The sequence below is a fragment of the Hippocampus guttulatus genome, chromosome 9 (assembly GCF_054856545.1).
Source record: "Hippocampus guttulatus isolate MCC_2025c chromosome 9, RoL_Hgut_1.0, whole genome shotgun sequence".
NCBI lineage: Eukaryota > Metazoa > Chordata > Actinopteri > Syngnathiformes > Syngnathidae > Hippocampus > Hippocampus guttulatus.
Genome location: NC_141269.1, coordinates 20,255,295 through 20,277,710, shown reverse-complemented (window position 1 = coordinate 20,277,710; position 22,416 = coordinate 20,255,295). Strand labels below are relative to the sequence as shown.

Sequence of the window (22,416 nt, the reverse complement as noted above, 5' to 3'; positions counted from 1 at the left end):
CTGGTTCAAATTGCAGAGTACATAGATGTTTTTTTTTAATGCAACTGAGAATAATAGACTAATCAAGAGAAAATTGACTCTAATCTTTTCCATTATTAATGGGACAATTTGAGAGAAAAGCAATAGAAATAAACAACACTATACATTGCATGGTGAATAAGAGACATTGAAAATTATTGTAAGAATAGACACAAGTACAGAGATGGATTCTCTTGGAGGTTGTTTTAACTTACCAACTTAAACATGGTCTAGCAGTTGAAGGGCAGTTGACCACCAAGCACTTCCAAAACTAAAAAGTGAAAAAGACAGGGACATATAATGGAAGGGTATTAATTGCTGTCAGGTGATCATTCTTGAGAGAGGACGAGTATCTAAATTTTAATATTGAAAATGTTTGAAAAAAATATGGATGCAAATCCAAAGAAAACCAGCAACTGATCATACCTTCTGATATTTAGAAAATTATTCTCTTTGAGAGAATAATACACTTCTGCAGTGGTACTGACTTAAATTACTAATGTCAGTCAGTTATCGCCAAAGGTGATTTTTTTTTCTTCAAATTAACATCTTTGGGAGCAGCATGTAGGAAAGGCAATTTTTTAGAAATTACTGAAAATGCATTTCACTCTTCACTATTTTGAAGTCTTTTTTCCCCCTGGAAAACACATAATGTAAAGCTCCCAAACATGGCTAAGTACCAACTAAAGTGATCAGCCAATAATTGAGGCATTTCCAATTTTGACACGTGAGTGAGATGTTTCCCTGCTTTGTAAGGAACTGCAACTTTAAAATCCCTTCACAAAGCTTTATATTCCCTGTGCAAAAAGTACTTTGCCTTGTTCTTTTTGCAAGTCAGCCTTTATTTGAGAGCTCTGGGAGGCTGGGATTTATCTTTATTTTTGCAAAACACTTGAATTTCTGCTCTCGAGTCCTGAACTCATTGTACCACTATTCATAAACTGAGCCATCTGACAGCTGTGTAGGAGCCTGTGCCACAATGTTCAGTTTCACGCTCCTCCAAAGTACAGTTCAGATAGTTTACCATTTACTGCGCTTACCCTGTTTATGTTAAATATTCTAGCAGCGTCAACAGTTTGCTGTCGATGTTGATGCTATTTTTTTGTGCAGGCTAAGACAATACATCCTGATATGTATAATTCATTTGCATTTCTGGTTTGTCATTCAATTTTGTATTTGTTCATTTCTAAAGATATTAGAACATTTGTTGCTTCATTTTCTTGCCAGTTCAATTCAAGATTGTTCAGCCATGCAGACAAATCTGAAGATTCATTTCGGGTGTCCCCGGTTTGCTCCTATTTTGTCATTCCAAGATCAACATGTTTAACACTTTGCCGTAAAGCAAATTACGACCCAGAAGAAAGTTAAAAATGTCCTTGATCACCCTGTTCGGCTTAAGAGAGGCCACAGTTTAAAAAGATACTTTGGCTTCCCAACACTTTGCCTCCACTTTTCCGAAATGTGTGAAATAATGAATCTAATCCTATGCAACACAATCATGAAATCATTTTAAAATTACCTGTTGGATGTCAATGTATTGTTGTTGTTCAAGATGTGTCAGAAATGTACAAAGATTTGGATGACAAAAAACATATTTATTTAAGATCTAAACTACAAGTATCCCCGTGAATTGAACACAATTGTTTAACATTTTCTGCAAAACAGTTCAGTTTTGTGTCCCCGGGAATTGAACACAATTTTTTTAACATTTTCGGCAAAACAGTTCAGTTTTGTGTGAAGAGTAAACAAGACATGACTTTCCTTGTCTCCTCATCTCATTGGTGACCCTGATGTGAGCAAAAATTTTCAAAGGAAGCATCAACAGCAGTCACCTTGATGTTACAAAATATTTCCATGTCGTGACATTGTTTTATGCCTCGATGACAGCCAGAGCGATGGCACTGCTGGAGGCTCCACTATCTATCGACAGGTATGATGCACTCATGTCATACCTTTTGAGACTCTCTGAATTGTTCAAATTGGATCAGGCAGACAACCTGCTGTCCTTCTGGACGGCAAACCGTCTGAATTGCGTTGGACTCAACTGATCACTCATTTCTGTTCACCCACATATTCATACGGCAGCTTCCAGAGGCAGCACACACCACATGAGCCATTTCCCCCCTCTCCTCCTCAAAAAAGCTTGCTGAGGAGGCAGACAGGGTTTTCTTTGCCAATCACCAACAGTCACCGGAGGACACTACAAACATGATTGTCGCAGTGACAACCCATCGTCAATGGGATGACGGGTTGTGATTCTACCACACCGGATTTGATGCCAAAGCCAGTCAGTGTCGCAAACCCTGCAGTTTCAAGGGGTCACGGAAATACGAGGGCCAGCACTCATTAGCAGCTACGTGTGCTGATCAGGGTGGGACTGCAAGCTGTTGTTTAATACAGGCTAATAGTGTCTGGCGCTCAACGCACAGCCGGTAAACAGCATGGCCAGCGGACATGGAAGCTGCTAATGTCATGCCTATACACACCTACAGCACCTGGTACAGTGGTACCTACTTACAAAATTAATTGGTTCTGGGGGGAAAAAAAATCGTCACTCCAAAATTTTACAAGTAAAGACATGTTTTCCAAGTAAATGCTCGAATCCATGTAAATGCCCTAATTTTGCCACAGCCTCCCGCAGTCCTATGTGCCGACGGACCTGCAATCAGCTCAATTACGTCTTCGTCCAAAACGGCAGCCATTGGACCATACTGCTGTACCCCCACAAGTGGCCCTTCCACGTGGTGGAGGCAGGGGTTCAGAGCTTTGTGCTGGACATGAACCAAAGTGAATCACGATGGACCGTCTCAAGCCTGCTTATGTGAACATGTGCCACCGCAGTTGGCCCTGCCGTGATAGTGTGTGTGAGGTGTCTGTCCCAGCCCTGGCCACAACTCCGAACTCACAAGGCCCCCTTAGTGCTAAGAGCAGCCATTTTGGCCGCTTATGCCATCCTCCACCGCATTTACAGTTTTCTTTACACTGTTCATGATTACACATTCAATTCTGGACTTTTTTTTCACCTGAGCTACGGTCCAGACCTCAGGTGTATGTAACCTTTTCAGTGACGCTCTAGTGCAGGGGTGGCCAACCCGCGGTTCGCAAGCCGCATGTGGCAAACGCTCCCGGACTTTCACACGACAAGCGTCGAAAACGCCTCGGCAGTGGCGATGCCATCAAACAAAGGCGCTAAATACACAGAATGTACTACGCCAGCCTGGGAACGCCTCGGGATCCCCCGGGGAGAGCTGGAATAGGTAGCTAGGGAGAGGGAAGTCTTGGCTTCCCTGCTAAAGCTGCTGCCCCCGCGACCCAGCCCGGATAAGCGGTAGAAGATGGATGGATGGATATATGTTACTCCTTCTGTAACATACTGTCTTCATGATGAGCAGACCTCGACGAAGCAGCTATGACCTGTACACGCATACACATACACAACTGGACAACCACACGCGCATACACATCCTTGTTATCACCGTCTTCATCGCTCCGATTCTTTTTCCCCCGTGACGTGGTTCGATAATGCGGAGCGCAACGGTGACCGTGCAGCTGGTCATTCTCGGCGCGTCGCAGTTACCCTACCCCCCCCCCCCCCCCTTCCCATTCATCCCCCCCTTATACATGTTATGTCTTGTGACTTGTTGTAACTGTCTAATGCTTATTTATGTGCCAGGGTCTTTTTTTATCCTGGACTTAAATTATCCTCAGAAGAGGATAGTTCGAGCGTGTTTTTTTTTTTTTTCCCTCTCCCTACCCAGCGTTTTCCTTTCTGAATTCTGATTGTAATTTCCCCATTGCGGGACAAATAAAGGATATCTTAATCTTAATCTTAATCTTCCTCTTTCATTTTTCTCTACGTAGGTGTGAAATCCCTGCAGGCATTGTTCCCATGAGAGTAAAACTTTAATACGTAGATTTTACTAATCACGAAACACCATAGTAATGCAGCAAACTGCCCTTTTAGCCGTGGTGTACCTAATTGTACTCATGCATTCAGGAAATTTGCAATTTTCAAGTCTCATTTGTACAGAGATCTTAAAAGGTACAAGTCTGAGAAAACTACTTTAGATGAGCCTACTGGTACAACACTGAGATTCCAGATTGAATCTTGTCAGGGTATACTGACGAATGCGAAGGGGTTGCTTCATCATCTGAAAGGTCAATAACAGGGGGCAGAAAAATAACAAGTCCCATCAGGGATTGTGAGAAAACATTTTGTGTAAAATCGACATATGCATTTCACATTTTGAGAACACATAAAGTAAGCTGTGCAACAGAAATGCGTGAGGTGGTGTTTCCTCACCCAGCACAAGAAACACAATTTGAAACTCCTTCTCAACCTGTGAGTACACCCTATACCTCTCTATCCGAGTATGATGCACATATCGATACAAAACTGGATGATGTTGTGGAAGAAGAGCTCTTTTTTTAATCTGTTTTCTTGAGGCTTCAAGCTAAATTAGTTTTTCCAACATTGGTAATTCATTATTATTGAGCAAGTCCAGGACATCCCTGATGCCGCTTAGTTGAACATCTTTTCCAAACTCAAAGGAAAATTGTCTCTGCTTTGGGTTCCTGACACAGATTTTGCTACAGTAATTGAACAGCTCCCAAAAAATGACATGTAAAAAACAAAAAGGCAACAACATATGCGTATAGATCAGCGTGGCAAGTCAGCCTTTGTATTTAGTGGTAAGTGATTCGGGAAAGTGCTTTGCACACAAAGTGCCAATGAAAGAAACTATTACTTATCTCTTCGAATATGAGACTTTCAAAAAAAGCAGGATGAAAAGTCTCATTCATGCCTCTTGTCCCCTGATGTGTTTGATAATGTATGGCAGGGGTGGCAAACCTGCGGCTCGCGAGCCGCATGTGGCTCTTTGGCTGGTTCAATGCGGCTCCCGGGCTTTCACACGACAATTGTCGAAAACGCCTCGGCGATGGCACTGCCATTAAAACAACAGTGCTTAACCACTGGCAGACCCAAGGTGTCCTTTCTTGGGACCTCCTGGGATCACCCCCAAGACTGTCCCCCTGTGGAACGGAGTGTAAGGGCTAACAGCCAGGCAAAGGTGTGAAGAACTTTGTTTTGTAAATGTGGCCGTTACTGATGCACCACAGGGGGGCAAGTGAGGAAGACACTACAAAGGGACACCATTGGCAACATTAGGGAGCACCAACAGTTTGGATTAATGTCCCAAAAAGGGACACCATTGGCAACATTAGGGAGCACCCATACCTCTGGGCCTGCCAGATGGAACGTACTACGTCAGCCTATCACCAATCCCGTTACTTGATTGACAGAGGGCAACCAATCAGATGACTGAATCATTGCTCATGCGCAGACACGGAGCTAAGTGCTAAGCTAGTCAGCGAATTACCTCTGCTTTTAAGGCAGGGGTGCCCAATACGTCAATCGCAATCGACCAAGAGCCAGCAGATTGGACCCAAGTCGACTGCTAGCGGTGGGAGCAGGAAATTGGAAAATATATATATATATATTTGTGTGTTTGTGTCTTTAGGTTTCAGTTATGTTCGGGCGCTCAGGCTGTTGCTCGTCGTGGCGCGCATGCATATGTACGTGAGTGCATGGTCGTGTGTGTGTGTGTGTGTGTGTGCGTGCGTGCGTGCGTGCATGTGTGTTCATATGCTTGCACGTGCGGAGGTTGGTCGCTCCAAAAGTCGATCTTTGGGCAAAAAATTGTGTGTGCGCGAGCGCGTGCGCGTGTATGTGTGGCTCTTTGTAGTAACACAGTAAAAAAATTGGCTCTTAGTCTCTGACTGGTTGGCCACCCCTGATGTATGGGATGGACAGAATATGACTGATAATGTCTTGATAATGTAATGAATGAAAATAAACATAAGGTATTGGCAGTTTGATGACAGTGAGAAAATCAAGTTGGCAACTGCACCATTTAACTTCACTCATGACTATTACAGCCACATGCGTTGTCAGTATCAAAGGGACAAAGTACACAAAAGGGAATGTATGTTGTTGTCGGCCAAGATGATGAGGGCCTTCACATGGGTGAGATCATCTTCATTTTGATCCATCCTGGGGACTGTGAACAGTGGTACCTCTACTGAAATTAATTGGTTCTGGAAGAAATTTCTTAAGTAGAAAATGTTGTAAGTCGAGACGCTTTTTCCATGTAAATGCCCTAACCCGTTCCAAGCCCCACCAAAATTCAGACATAAATGTTTTCGAAAGCATAAAAATGCATCAAAATATGTAACAAATACATGTTACAATTAGATTATTGCACAATAAATGAGAGTCATGCATAATGTAAAAAATGTGGTCATTTAACTTTTAACTGTGTCCTCATCGTCTTTTGCCCTCTTTAGTTCATGTTCTCTCTCAGAAGTGCTTTTTGCCTGGTGTTTTGTCAAGAACTGATCCAAGGACCTTTGCTTTTGTCGGCTTTTAACAGTCCTTCGAAAATGTCCAAGGCAAACATCAGCATAGTGAGCGATCGCCTGACTGGTGAACAACTTTTCTGCGTGTTTCACATTTACGTAAAACTAGCGGAACACCTCGTGGCCCAAGGAGCAAATGACGGAGCAGCTAGAAGAAAATTTCTTCTGCAGCCGCTGTGCACTTGAGCGCAGATCTTTTGGACACATAGCTCTCAAACATTCAGGACTGATGCGGAACAGCGCAGTGATACAGTTAACACAGTTGGTATTTGTCGAGCCCTTCACTATGGCATCCAAACCTAACAAAGGTTAGTCAAGAAAGTGTGCTAATCTTAGTAGTGGTGACAAACTGCAGTGGTGTAGTCCAGGGTATATGCGGGTAGACGGCGTATACGCGTATACCGGCTTATTTTTCAGTCAGCATGGCATATACCCACTTCTCAATCCCTCTGGATGTGCGCTGTTCAATAATGTCATATCTGTGAGCTAGATTGCCCCTTCTTTCCTCAAGGATGTTAAGCCATGACTCAAACTCCTCTGCCTCTAACTGGGTAGTCCTTGGTTGATTAGATGATAGATTTTCCTGAGGGATCTAGGAGTCAATTAAGTGACAGGAGGCAAAAGACCGAGTGAAGATGTAAGCTGCAAAGTTAGCTTCTAGTGCTAACTACAAGTGAGCTAACCAGAATATATTTCTGTGTGAAGATACAATAAGCGATGGAGCTGGAAATGCAGATAAATATACTGTATATAGTGCAATTGTCTGGCGACCAGTTCGGGATGGACACTGCCTCTTGCCCAAGGACATCTCCGATAGGCTCCAGCACATCCACGACCCAAGTGAAGATAAGTGATACAGAAAATGGATGGATGGATGCACTGTATATGAATCGTGTATATCACAGAGAACATTGGTAGTTTAATTATCAAGGATTTGTTTAAAATGGTGAGATAAAATGGTTGGAGTGGGGTGCTGAAGAGTTTCCAAGAGCATGTGGTTGGCACCTTGCAGTGATAATGAGACACATCTCACCCTGTCACCTCTCCACCACTATGACACCTGCAGCAGCTTTCAACTCGCCCACGCTGGCGTCCAAATATAAGTCCATCTGTCTGTTTTTATGACAAGGTTAAGTTTTCAAGTTAGTGTGACCACTTCCCAATGTTATACTGTACAATACCATACTATAGTATACTAAGGTATACTATATTATACAAGCATGCCCTCATTATGCCACAATGGATGCCTTTGCCTACCTCAGCTTTTTTGTCAATAGTTCTTGAAAGCTATTTCTACATAGGAATGGATGTATTTATTTTTATGATAGTACATCTGGCAAAGATGGTCCATCACTTTGCCTATTCTCGGTACCTCAGGCCAACTGCTCTTCTCGGGACCAAAATTAGGTTAGCAGGAATATAAAATTTTCCATTGCTGGTCCAAAACTGTAGAATGACCTGCCAGTGCACGTCAGGTAAGCATCCTTACCACGTACCAGTTTTTAATTGCCTCAAAACCCATGCATATTCTTTAGCTTTTAACACAGTTTGAGACTGTGCCCTTGTTTTGGTGTCTTATGGATGGATGGATCTATTTTGTTGATGTTGTACATGTATTTATTTTCACAGTTTTGTCTATTTTTTTTTATTATTTCAAATTATGTTATTTTATATTATCCATGGAGAGTCACAGTGTCTAATCAATGGTGAGCTATTTTTGGAATAGGCCTGCGGGCTACTCATGTAGTCCCTGAGGGCTCCCTGGTTGGTGACACCTGCTCTAAACAGACCAGGAAAAACGTAACCATGCTTTTAACTCTAGTAGACTTAATTGTTGTAATTGTCAGGAATAACAGCATTTTCATATAACAGCGTTTGTAATTTAAATTTTTGAGAACCGTATTTTCCGCACTAAAAGGTGCACTGGATTATGAGGCACACCTTCAATGAATGGCGTAATTTGTAATTTTTTTCTATATTGGACACACTGGTTTATAAGGTGCAATCTACAATGCATCCACTAGATGGAGCTATGCTCCTTCCGTTCGAGTCGAGAGGCATTCATGACCGCCTCCGAAAAACGTAAATTAATGATTACTTCAATGACACGACGAAAATCGAGAATAATGCATCAAAACAGAAAATCAAGCGAGGAAATCACAAAATAAATTCTATAGCCCCCTAGAGAATTTATTTTGGCATTTCCTTGAGCGTAGCTCCAACATAATGATCAGATGTCAGTAAAATGTAGGAGACTGGACTTTCTCAAAAGTGTTTATTTATTCCTTTGTTGTGTATTGTATTCACAAACGAGGGAATCACAAAATCGACATGGCTGAGAAGTCATTGTCACACAGTCCTCAGTCATGGTTTTAAGAAGTGAAATGCATTCATTTCCAGAATATTTCTTCACACATTCATGGTGGAGGCGGAAACAAACGTAAAGTTAAAGGTAGTGTTCATACTTGTGGCGAAATGTTTGTATCATGCTGTTTTGAGATATGACTTGAATGGATAAGCCACCATTTTCAGTTTGCACAGTGGTGTTGGTGACAATCACTCGGATTGGCAGTTAGCCAATAAATGAAAAATCAGTGCATGACATGCCAGGTGTCTTTGCTTGTGTGAAGCACATTGAGTTGCCTTGAACATGAAATCCATCCATAGATTTTCTAATCCACTTATCCTCACAAGGGTCGCGGGCATGCTGGAGCCTATCCCAGCTGTCTTCGGGCAGTTCACGGGGTATACCCCGAACTGGTTACCAGCCAAACATAGACAAATAACCTTTCACGCTCACAGTCACACATTGGGGCAATTTAGAATGTTATATTAACCTGCAATGCATGTTTTTGGAACGTGGAAGGAAACCGGAGTACCCAGAGAAAACCCATGCAGGCACAGGTAGAATATGCAAACTGCACAGAGGAAGGTCAGAGACAGAATCGAACACTGCACTTCTGCGCTGCTAGGACAAATGTGCTAATCAGTCGACTCCCATGCCACCCTGAATATGAAATTGAGGATACGGTGATCCCTCGCTATATCGGGCTTCATTTATCACGGCTTCAGTACATCGCGTTTTATTCCAAAGTACTGCTTTCAGGAAAAATGCAGAATGATTCAGAGGTTTTGTACATGTCTATGCGCATGATTGGTTCCCGGCGCGACGTTGACCAATGACAGCACGAGTGGATTTATCCCGTGAGCTGATTAGCTGCACATCTTTGCAGCCCCGCCCAGCACCTTCCCTTGTGTCTCGTCACGCTGTTGATTCTCTGATCAATTGCCGGCTTCTCTCTGGCATACTGTCTCTTCTGTTGTATTTGCTATATGCTCCATAAGCGGCGGGGGAGAGAGAGAGAGAGACAGAGAGAGAGAGAGAGTGGGGGGGGGCAGGTTATTGGGCTTGTAGCAGCAGCAGCACTTCTCTCTTCACCTCCTGCTCATCAATACCAATTAATTTTCTTTTCGTAAAGACGTCGGCTGCGCGGGGATAGCTAGCTGGAGGCTAAAGGCAGCTACACCGTCAGAGCCGCCTTCTATGCCATCAACACAAGTCTCTTCGCCTCTCTCAGAAGGCAATGCTGATGAATGTGAATTACTGTATGAGGTTTTATCATGAAATATTTAAGTAAATACGTGTACTGCTCTAATCTTTGTCTCAAATATCTAAAGTATAAATACTGTATACATATTTTTAAAAAACCCTCCCTCGCGGCTTTTCACTTATCACGGCCGGGTCCTGGTCCCCATTTACCATGATGAGTGAGGCATCGCGGTGTAAATAAAATTGCCTAGCCTTGTCCTCATATGTATATATTGGAATGCCCTTCAATGTGGACAGAAGGATGCACACAGCCACTGATGCAATCTGTCCGTTTTTAATAAACAAAAGGGGCAATTAACACACGCTCATAGGAGTTACTGTTGGCCACAATCCCGCTTGGGGCAAAAAAATGAGCACATAACACCATCCAGCGTGGGTCCTTGGGCAAGATCCTTCACGCTAATGCCTACCTCATACAATGATGAGAGACAATAAAACGAATGACATGCCGGCTCAGACGTCACCCGGCCAAACAAGGTCTGCGTCAGGTGCTGGGGAACCAGAGCACCTTGATGAAAAATGGGCTACTGGAACAAAGCGGAGATGGGCGAGATGCAATAACATGGCTCTGTTGGAATGCTATTACTCAAGCAACCCTAGTCAGAGGGGTTACATGCAGAGAATGTGGGCTAAATGGTTACTTCGAAACCCACAGTCACGGTTGACCACGAAACAACTAGTAGCTCAGTGTTCCAACATCCACAAACGGTAACTGCTGTCACAACTTGAGATTGATGAGGTACAACGCAGGTTCCATGGTTAAGGGCCCCAGGCTGCCAGATCAGAGGAGGAGGTCATACCAGAGATTGGGAGGCAAGCCCCAATGAATGCAGATGATGAGATTGGGAGGCCAGCCCCAATGAATAAAATGCTGAGCGAGGCAGCAACTGACCTGAAAGCTAAGATCATGGCGAGAATGAAAGCTGGGCAACCTAGAAACCGATTACAACGGCTATGTGAAGTATCACCTGAAAGCACTGAGGGCGATCCCTACCGTAATGATCACGGAAACCAATGAGCTGATATACGCTTCAGCATCAGTGATCCTAGAGATGCTTGGCGATAAAAGCAACCGTGGGAGCCATACGTTACCCACCATGGAAAAGACGGTTGGAGGCTAAGATCAAGGCGGCTCAGAAAGATGTGAGCCAATTGACGAAGGCCCAGAGAGGTGTGATGAAAAGGCCGATACCCGAGAGGTACATCCAGATGACCATACCTGAAGCACTCGAAACTGCCAAACAAAGGCTCCAAGCCTTGTCCAGCCGCCTAAAGCGGTACACGAAAGAGAATGAGGCCAGACAAATAAACAGCCTGTTCGCAACACAACCTGCGAAAGTGTACGCTCAGTGGCTGGGTCCGAACAACAGAGCTGACCCACCAAGACGGGAAACTGAAAGGTACTGGAAAGGCATATAGTAGAAGGAGGTTGCACATAACAGCAGTGCACAATGGCTGGTGACCCTGAGAGAGGAGTACAGCAACCTCCCTGAACAGAACCCAGTTACCATAACAGTGGCAGACATACAGGAAAGAGTCTTAGATATGAAAAACTGGACAGCACCAGGCCTGGACATGGTCCACACCTACTGGCTAAAGAAACTCACAGCACTCCATGAGCGCCGAGCAGCACAAATGAACCAGCTGGTGAGCGATGGGACTCACCCAGGATGGCTAACCGAAGGGCGAACGATCCTGATCATGAAGGATCCCTCAAAGGGTGCAGTCCCATCCAACTATCGGCCAATAACCTGTCTCTTCACAACATGGAAGCTCATGTCAGGCATCATTGCGGCTAAGATAAGTGGACACATGAATCAATACATGAGCGAAGCACAGAAGGGCATTGGTAGAGATACCAATGGAGCCAAACATCAGCTTCTGGTTGACAGAACAGTCGCACAAGACTGCAGGTCCCGACATACCAACCTGTGCACAGCCTGGATTGATTACAAGAAAGCCGATGACTCGATGCCACATACATGGATCACTGAATGCTTGGAGTTGTATAAGGTGAACAGGATCCTAAGAGCCTTCGTTGCGAACTCGATGAAGATGTGGAAAACCACACTTGAAGCCAATGGCAAGCCACTTACTCAAGTGTCCATCAAATGTGGCATATACCAAGGTGATGCACTCTCCCCACTGCTGTTCTGCATAGCACTGAACTCCCTAAGCCAAGTAATCACCAAGACAGGCTATGGATACCGCCTCAGAAATGGAGCTACGATCAGTCACCTCCTCTACATAGATGACATAAAGCTGTATGCTAAGAGCGAAAGGGACATAGACTCCCTGATCCACACAACCAGGATCTACAGCAGCGACATCGGGATGTCATTCGGGCTTGAGAAATGTAGTCGGATGGTGACTAAGAGAGGAAAGGTAGTCCGCACTGAAGGGGTCTCACTCCCTGAAGGAACAATAGCAGACATTGAGGACAGCTATAAGTACCTCGGTATACTACAAGCCAATGGCAACCCCGAACTGGCAAAAAGGAAAGCGGCTACGGCCAAATACCTCCAGCGAGTGAGGCAAGTCCTAAGAAGCCAGCTCAATGGCAAGAATAAGACCCGGGCAATAAACAGCTATGCCCTGCCAGTGATCAGATACCCTGCAGGAATAATAAGGTGGCCAAAGGAAGAGATTCAGACCACGGACGTTAAGACCCGAAAGCTCCTAACCATGCATGGAGGGTTCCATCCCAAATCCAGCACCCTGTGACTGTATGCAAGCCGAAAGGAAGGAGGCCGGGGACTAGTGAGTGTGAGAGCCACTGTCCAGGATGAAACATCCAAGCTCCATGAATACATCAAGGAGAAGGCTCCAATGGATGACGTACTCAGAGAATGTCTCAGACAATGGGGAACAGAGGATGAGACGCTGGAAGAGGGACCATCATGGGAGGACAAGCCCCTACACTGGATGTACCACCAGACCATAACTGAAGTGGCTGATCTTAAGAAGTCCTATCAGTGGCTAGAGAGGGCTGGCTTGAAGTACAGCACAGAAGCGCTCATCCCGGCTGCTCAGGAGCAGGCCCTGAGCACCAGAGCCATTGAGGCCCAGATATACCACACCAGACAAGACCCAAGGTGTAGGTTGTGCAAAGAGGCACCTGAGACGATCCAACACATAACTGCAGGGTGTAAGATGCTGGCAGGGAAAGCCTACATGGAACGCCATAACCAGGTGGCTGGCATAGTCTACCGAAACATCTGTGCGGAGTATGGACTGGAAATCCTAAGATCAAAATGGGAAACACCTCCGAAGGTGGTGGAGAATGACAGAACGAAGATCCTGTGGGTCTTCCAGATCCAGACTGACAAGATGGTAATGGCGAACCAACCTGATATCGTGATCATAGATAAAGGGCAGAGGAAAGCCGTTGTAGTGGATGTAGCGGTCCCAAGTGATGGAAACATCAGAAAGAAGGAACACGAGAAACTAGAGAAATACCAAGGGCTCAGAGAGGAGCTGCAGAGAGCCTGGAAGGTGAAGGTGACAGTTGTGCCTCTGGTGGTCGGAGCACTCGGGGCAGTGACCCCCAAACTACATGATTGGTTGCAACAGATCCCGGGAACAACATCGGACATCTCAGTCCAGAAATGTGCAGTGCTGGGAACAGCAAGGATACGGCGCAGAACCCTCAAGCTTCCTGGCCTCTGGTAGAGGACCCGAGCTGAATGAGGGACGGACACCACCCGAGGGGTGAGACGAGGATTTTTTTTTATGTGTGTGTGTGGGTGTGTTATAACTTGGCCTTAGGCTGAGTTGACATTATTTTACCTTACATCGATCTGTGCTGTACAACATGTAAAAAAAAAAAATTCAAGAAGACAGTCATTCTTTCCTGGAATGTTTTTTTGTTGTTGTTTGTTTCGTTTTCATGCTCATGTCCTTGTGAAATATTTTGTGGTATTTTTCCCGGCTCTTCCCAGGTCCACACTGATACTTGGTTTTCTTCTTTGCTTTGGTTGAAAACAACAACAAATATTTGTACAGTGTGCTAATTCCTCCTCTTCGGTTCACTTTTCTGCCCTCCTCATAACAAGTTTTGTCTCTATCCCTAAGCTGGATGCCTTTTCACTCTGCCAAGAAGGCAGACTAACATTTTGCATGTAGGAGGGCTGGCTGAGCTCTACTGTTCCTTTCCATATTTATGACTGAGAGGTGTGCAAGGATTTACTCCCACACCTCCTCCTGAATTGTCGTTTTCTCCCTCAGCTTCCATTCATGTTCTCTCTTTCCATCCCTCAGAGATTCCACTGTGCTTACGAATCGCTGAGGGATTCCACTATACCTGAAGTTCATAGGCTTGCGTCTCAAGTCTGACACCTAATCCCCCATGCCATTGTAACTTTTATATCTGTGGTGTATAAATTCAAGAATTATTTTGTATGCAAAACGTTTTGAACCAGATTTACTAAAAGGTTTGCGCAAGAAAAAACGGGCACAAAACCGATTTCTCAAAAAATGTAGAATCTACAAATCAAGCACACCCAGTATTACGTCTGCAGCCCATTTTTTACTTTTGTGCACCCCAATGTATATGGAGTCCTCACAGTAAACAGTATCATCTCTCTTTTTACAATTAGTTCACGATGACATTTTTCATAACATGCCTTTGTTATGTTTGCTGATGTTCAAACAGTATATTCTTGATCTGTTTGAAATATAGCAGGCAGTCATATAACAAGTGGGAATATCTGCAGAAAGTTGTCAGATGAAAAGATTTAGGCTGAAGTCTGCATCTTCGTTTCTGTGTTCTGCAAGCAACTCCTCTGTCCTGCTGATCAATATCTGTAGATTCCTGTTGTTTGCAGTGTGATTTACACCCCAGAATAATGGAAAAGACCAATTATTGTATCTGATCTCGTGAATGTATTTATTTTGCTGCTCTCAAAAATAACAATTCTGCTTGGCTCTGGACTAAGGCGGACACTTTTTCTTCTGTTTCTGCTCCCCGACCCCTTACTTCCCTGCTCGATGACTTGGTGAATGTGCTGTCTTCTGTCTCAATTATTCGAGCCTCCTGCTGTATTTTTTTCTTACGAAAAACAAACCATGGAATTAGTCAGCTGGACTCTCAGCACTATGAATAAAATCTTTTTGACGAAAAGAGCAGGCAGTGGGATGGCCGCTTGCCGCTTGCCCCTCTGGTACATTTGTACAGGCAGATATTCCCACTTGTTATATGACTGCCTGTACATTTGTACCAGAGGGGCAAGCACATTTGTACATTTGTGGTTGGGTAGATCTTCGAACCTTGGCAGAAATGGAGAATAGTGTGGCTGACAATACTTCTCCGTAGAAGATGTGGAAAACATCGACATTATTGGCCTTCTGATAACAGGTATCCTGCTGTTTGGAGTTGGCAGTTTCCTGATCACTCACAAAATTCAGCCAACAGGGCAGCTTCATTGAGTGGTAATAAGCTGACGGCCTACTTGGAAGTTATGGGGCGAATGATCAACTCTCAGACTCATGCTTTGACAGAACTCACTCGCAAAGTGGATGCGGTGTTGGAATCGCCTCACAAAATAGAAAAGAACGAGGAATAGTTGGCCCTGCCTGAAAAAAAAATGATCGAGGATTTGGCTAATTGATGCCATTGAGAGTCACAAGGTTTAAAAGACCTTCAAGGCTGTCTGAAGTTTTTCAACCTGTTCCCAAAACAACTATAATCTGAACCATACGCACGGGCGCTAGCATTCCGATCAGTGCCCTCACCCATCCTAAGCCCGAGACTTCTAGCTGCGGACGCTTGACACACAAACACAAACACACGGCAATAACACGTGACACAACTCCCTGAAAATGTCCACGCCTTCGTTGAATTTTTATTCACTCCGCCGTCGTGTCATAACTTGACTGACTGAATGCTTGAATGTTCTGAGCAGCTAGTTGGACTGGTGGAGTCATGTTCTCCATTCCCCTCTTCCATCCTCCACGTACACTACTTGTTAACTTTCGAGATTGATTGTACTTGTAAATGCACTCTGCATGTGCTGAGGTTTTTTCTCAAGCTCAACCCATGCAAACATTTAAGGAGAATATGGTTCCCCCCCCCCCCCCCTATTGTTTTTCTAAGATATCAAAGATATCAGAGTGTGAAACAGTGAATCAACCGCCTGACTTCACGTTCTGTCTCAGTCTGTTGGATGATTGATTTTGTTTATGTTGCTCTGCAGTTTGCAACTGGGAAAGTAAATTACCAATGTGTTTTACATACTTGGCCAATAAATCTGATTCTGATTCTAATAACCACAATTAACCCAATTAAGCTGTTAGCACAAACTACAATCAACACAAAATCACCACACAAACCTGAAATCTTGTTTTAAAATGTAATTTAAGTTTAAAAGTAACACATTCAGCTGGACACTCTCTTAGACAAGATGAAGGAAATTATTGACAGTCCGTACAATCGGTGTAAGTTTAAAAAAACAAAAACCTTCAGACTTCTGCTAGGTACCGGTCCTCGGGGCATCTGGTACCGGGCCACACAATAAGAACTTACATTAATTCCGTTGTATTTATTTTGGAATACGAAAGATATTTTATTTTGAAAAATTACCCGATTCTCCGTTACATTCCTCAATGTGTCACTCTTGACGCACGTCAAACCACGCTTCTCCGTCACGTGACTGATTACGCTCAAAACAAAACGCCGCAGCTTGCTAAATGAGTAAAATAAACTGTTGGAGATCGCAAATGACGGCGGCCTTAAAAGTACATTCGAGACAACAACTCTGCTGGTGTTCTGGATTCAAGTTATGGCTGAATACTCTGAGATCACCACAATAGCGCTGTTGCTATTTCCGACATGCTACCTGTGTGAGGCGGGGGGTTTGTGCAGCAACGGCGACTAAAACAAAATTACAAAGTAGACTCGACATAAAGCACACACTTCAGGTGTCATTGTCTCCTATTACCCCAAGATGGGACCGCCCGGTTGCAGAAAATCGGGGCTCGCACTGAGTCAGCATTGTGGTGAGTTGACATTTTCATGCACTTTGAATTTGTGTTGTATCGTATTTTGAAGGCATTAAACATTACCATAGCAATCAGAGTGTTGGGGCCCAATTAGACACTCCTCGTGTTTATTATTATCTTTCGAAAACACCACAGTGTTCATGCAGCTCTTACCATATTATTTTGTAGTATTTATCCGCCACAACTTAAATGCCGGCCCGTGAAAATATTGTCTGACATAAACCGGTCCGTGGGGCAAAAAAGGTTGGGGACCCCTGCACTAGAATATCTGGTATTTTTAGTGGGGGTTGCCCAGAGGCATTTTAAATTGATTGTGGCAGGTGTGTGGTGACTGCCATTTAACACGAGTTTGAATTTGATTAGTGAATTCTGAATACAGTCAAATCTCAGTTACAAGAGGGTGTGCAACCACATTATTTCGGCTTTTTGTTTTTACTTCTGTTCTCGAAAAGACACCCAAAAATATCAGTTGGTTATAGAGGTTAGAGATCACAATAATAGTGGAAATATTTTTAAAATATTTAATCTTGGTCTCATTTTCTCTGTCATAAAAACCTTGTATTTGAACAGTGGTTTGTAAGAGTTTTTATACCCACTGTATTTGTTTTACGTGTACAATGTACAGTTAGCGAGGAATCGGGACTGGGCCGGCCTGCAAAATGAGAAATGTCTAAGTGGTGGTTATCATAATTGCAGTGGGAAAAACCAGCAAACTTTTTTTATTCCAAAGTTTTTTGAATAAGTGGTGATATATCACCAAAACATCTTGCATGAAAAAAACCCAACAACATTAAGAAAAACAATCAATTAAATACTGTTGGTGATTCTGCTGGTGCCAAATCACAAACATGCGGGGGTCCATCGTAGCCTGTATGTGGTAGTGTTGTGGTGGCTTCTCGTAAGATTCTGAATTTATTATTTTAATCCCAACAAACAAATAAATAGATTAAACTTTAGTAATTGATTTCGATATGGGACGACAACCTTCTTTTGGTCAAACTTATTTCTTCGCATAAAGAGTTGTGAACGTCAGCCCACTTGATATTTAATGCACACCTTCATTTCAGATCTTCATTGTGGGTTTCTGGGGTCCTGTCACGGAGCCCCACAGCGAATGACTTGTGCATTTTGCTTGTTTGTCTCTCACCAAAATAGGCTTCAGCTCACCCACGTCCCCAATGTTTGGATAGAAAGATGGATCAATATTTTACTTTTACTTAAATTAACTTACTATAAAAAAAAAAAACCTAACAAACAAAAAAGCAAAAAAAAAACCCACTGATCTCAGAAAACACAATATAAACGACTGAATGACCAGCAACAGACTTCAATACTGTGTACTTAATTTTGTCCCATTATATCATTATATACCCTGATCTTTCAGTGTGCATGTGTGTATTGGGTGTATAAGTGTGTTTATATGCACGTGTGTAAGTGTGTCTGATAACCTTGCGTTTGTCCGCTTCCTTTCACTATCTCAGATGCCTGCAGTCTGGTGAAAAGCATCAGGTTTCAGCATCTGGACACAGGCACAAAGATTGAAGTCAGTTAACTCACACCACACAACACCACAAGGGATATTGATTATTCCAAGTATGATGTATCATAGCATATAAAAACACAAATGGACACATACAGTGGGAAGATTCAGCATTAAGGCAGAACCATATCAGGTCAGGACACTTTTTTTTTCTTTTGTCTTTGATGTTGTCACATACGTTATCCATCCATCTATTGTCTGAACCGCTTATCCTCACACGGGTCATTGCAGTGCTGGAGCCGATCCCAGCCGTCTTTGGGCAGCTGATGGGGTACAAACTCTACAGAGGAAGTCTGGAGCTTGGATTCAAACCCTGGACCTCTGTACTGTGAGGCAGACGTGCTAATCAGTCGATCACCACGCCGCCCATACAGTACAGTGCAATAAATGTGTGGCATAAGAGCAAATGCTAGCGGCCTGGTAAATCACAATGGTAAATCAAGTTTTTTAACAACTTGTGAAGGAATAATTCCCTCATGCCTTTGTGCAATTAATATTCCAGTATCTTTTGATACTGTAGATCACATTGGTCCATCAAACACTCATATCACATGATACTAAATGCTATTTAGACTGCAACAGTTTGTTGCTGACATATATATATATATATATTTTTTTTACTTGGATGAATTTAAAAAAAACATTTACTGACATCTCTTTGGGGTTAATCAAAGGCACTTTCCTTGAGATTACATTTGGTTTTGTTTCATAGTTTTGTTTGTGAACTCGACAAATTGTATGAACAAAATACTGGGGAATTTAAATCCAAAACAAACAAAGTCATGAAAACAAAAATAACCCAAATTAACAAACAAAAACCATGGCTGGAGCAAAAAAACTAACAGCAACAGAAACCATGACAGAAACAAACAATGACCCGACACTGAGTGGTCGTGCCAGGAGTCCTTTTAACAGACACTAATGACACAATGACCAACGGGTGTGCAGCTGCAGGTGGAGCAAGACAGTTCCACCTGTTGGTCACAAATAGATCCATGACAGTCCCCCTCGTTCAAGGGACGGATCCCAGACGTCCCAAAGTCACCCATAGGCTTGCTTCGCCGGGGAACAGGAACGGAGGGTGACGGCAACCCATGCCTCGCCAGGAACAGGAACGAAGGGCGACAGCAACCCATGCCTCGCCGGGGAACAAGAACGGAGGGCGACAGCAACCCTTGCTTTGCCGGGGAACAAGAACGAAGGGTGACGGCAACCCTATGGCTTGTCATGATTTGGTTTGGGACCAACAGGTGGTACTGTAGGGCTCCCCCTGCAGTTGCACACCTGTTGGTCATTATGTAATTATTAGTTGTATAAAAGGACTCTTGCCCGAACACTCAGTGTCGGGTCATTGTTTGCTCTTTACTACTGTCATGTTCGTTTGTTTGCTGTTGTTTTTTGCTGCTGTCATGTTTGTTTGTGGTTGTTGGTATGCTACTGTCATGTTTTGGTCATGTTTTTGTTATTGAGAGTTTTTAGTTTCTGCCATGGTTTATGTTTGTTACTTTGGATTCGTTTTGTTTTCATGACTTTGTTTTGGATTTAGTTTTCTGTGTTTTATCAATACACTCCTTCAAATACACCCTGCTCCTGCCTGCTTTTTGGGGTCCACCACCACCTTGCTACGTGACATGGCTGGGCTCGGCCTGACATGGACGTGGCTCGGCTCAACATGGACGTGGACGTGACTCAGTTCGAACGTGCACATGGATGTGGCTCGGCTCAAAGTGCACGGGCTCGGCCTACCGTGGATGGGGCTTGACCTGACTGGGACCATGGGACGGCCTGACATGGACGGGGCTTGACGTGACGGGGAACATGGGACGGCCGCATAACATGCGCCGCCTGAAGGGGAATAGGTGTCGGCCGCAGACGTGCTCCACCAGGCATAGAGCGGAACTGGGACCAGTCCTTTGTACCTGCGGGGTCCACTAGTTGGTTTGGGTCATTCTGTCACGATGCGTGGTGGTGGAGGACCCCAAAAAGCAGGCAAGAAGGAGGAGCAGGGTGAACTAGACAAATTGTATCAACAAAATACTGGGGAAACTAAATCCAAAACAAACAAAGTCATGAAAACAAAAAGCATCCAAAGTAACAAAAAAAAAATTCCTGAAGCAAAAAACTAACAGTAACAGAAACAGAAACCATGACAGAAACAAACAATGACCCGACACCGAGTGGTTGTGCCAGGAGTCCTTCTAACAGACACAATGACCAACAGGTGTGCAGCTGTAGGCGGAGCCCTACAGTGCCACCTGTTGGTCACAAGCAGATCCATGACAGCAAATGGCTGGCAACCAGTTCGGGGTGTGACCAGCCTACTGCCCAAAGATTCCTGGGGAAGATTCCAGCACCCACCGCGACCCTTGTGAGGATAGGGCGAATCGGAAAATGGATGGATGGATTGATAGTTTTGTTTCCTCGTGTGCTTTTGTCTTCCTCGTTTTGGTTTTGTTTCCACCTACCATCATGCAATGTGACAGAACGATCCAACCAAAAATGAACCCTGCAGGCCTGAGGCGAGTGCTCGATCCTGTTACCACCTGGTTCTAGCGGAGCATATCCCACACACAATCTGTGGCTATCACCCATCCCTGTTCCGGCAGCTCTCGACCAGCAGCCCCCACCCATCCCTGTTCCAGCAGCACTCGACCTGCGGCTGCCACCCATCCCTGTTCCGGTGGCGCACGTCCTGCGGCCACCACTGGGTGACTTTGGGGCGTTTGGGATCTGTCCATTGAGGAAAAGGTACTGTCATGATTCTGTTATTGTTTCAATTACATTCAGTTTTGGTTCATAGTTTTGTTTCCTCATGTGCTTTTGTCTTCCTCTTTTTGGAATTGTTTCCACCTGTTCTTGTCATCCAGGTTGTGTAAACCAATCAGCTCCCTCAACCATTTTGTGTCTTGTCCAGGTGTTCCTTTGTATTTCGTCAGTCTGTTTGTATTTCGTATCCTGGCTTCTGTCAGCCTTGGTCGGATTGTTGTGTTAAACTCATGTTTTTTTGTTTGTGTTGCTGTAAAAAAAAAAAAAATTGTCACTGCTATGAGTTGTCTGTTACTTTGGTTGAGTGGGGTTTTTCAGGACTTTGTTTTGTATTCAATTTTTCGAGTGTACCTCTGTCATTTTTAATACATTTTGTTCAGTACTCCCTGGTTCTCCTGCTTTTCTGTGTCCACTACCATCACACAACATGACACCCCAGACTGTTAAACAGCGGAAGCTGTACATCAAGCAAGAATGGGAAAGAATTCCCCCTTCAAAGCTTCAACAATGAGTTTCCTCAGTTCGCAAATGTTTATTGAAGGTATTAATGTGTTTAACAAAATGTCCCAACTTCATTGGCAAATATTCGGTTTGTAAATTGACAGACAGGTACAGCACTCAATATCAAAGTAGAATGATCCACTGATCCATCCGTCCATCCATCAATTTTCTACAATTGAAAACAAAGCACATTGGGCTAGTTCTTTGAAATACCTCCAGACTTGTTTGCATAAGATAAAACCTAGGAAGCTCAGCCTGAACTCCCATAGAGTCTTCAAAGCAATCAACACCAATGTTTTTACAGAAAAAAAAGATTTAATACGACGATTCCACGCTATTCAAAGGGGTCAGGGAGTGAGCACTGCGGTGAATAGCAAAAAGTAGTCTTTGCCCCAGATGCCTATTGCTTCACTACTTTTGTATTAGACAGGTGTTTGGCCGAACAGAGGACCCCACCCAAAAAAAAAAAAGAATTCTGCGAGTAGCGAATCACACATAGCAAGAGGAATACAGTACAGTGATAATTTATCTGAATAGCTCACCTGTTTGTAGCTATGCCCAC

The 22,416-nt window shown here is 43.9% G+C and overlaps 1 long non-coding RNA gene across 1 annotated transcript in view; it reads right to left on the bottom strand.

Annotated features, from left to right (window-relative positions):
- Window positions 1-242: 242 nt before the first annotated feature.
- LOC147200721 (uncharacterized) overlaps window positions 243-22,416 on the bottom strand; it is a 36,347-nt gene continuing 14,173 nt past the window's right edge. Inside the window, exons 2-3 of the long non-coding RNA XR_015101730.1 lie at window positions 18,496-18,566; window positions 243-289 (exon numbers count right to left, since the gene is read on the bottom strand). This is a non-coding gene — a long non-coding RNA (uncharacterized LOC147200721). The remainder of the gene's footprint in view (window positions 290-18,495; window positions 18,567-22,416) is intronic.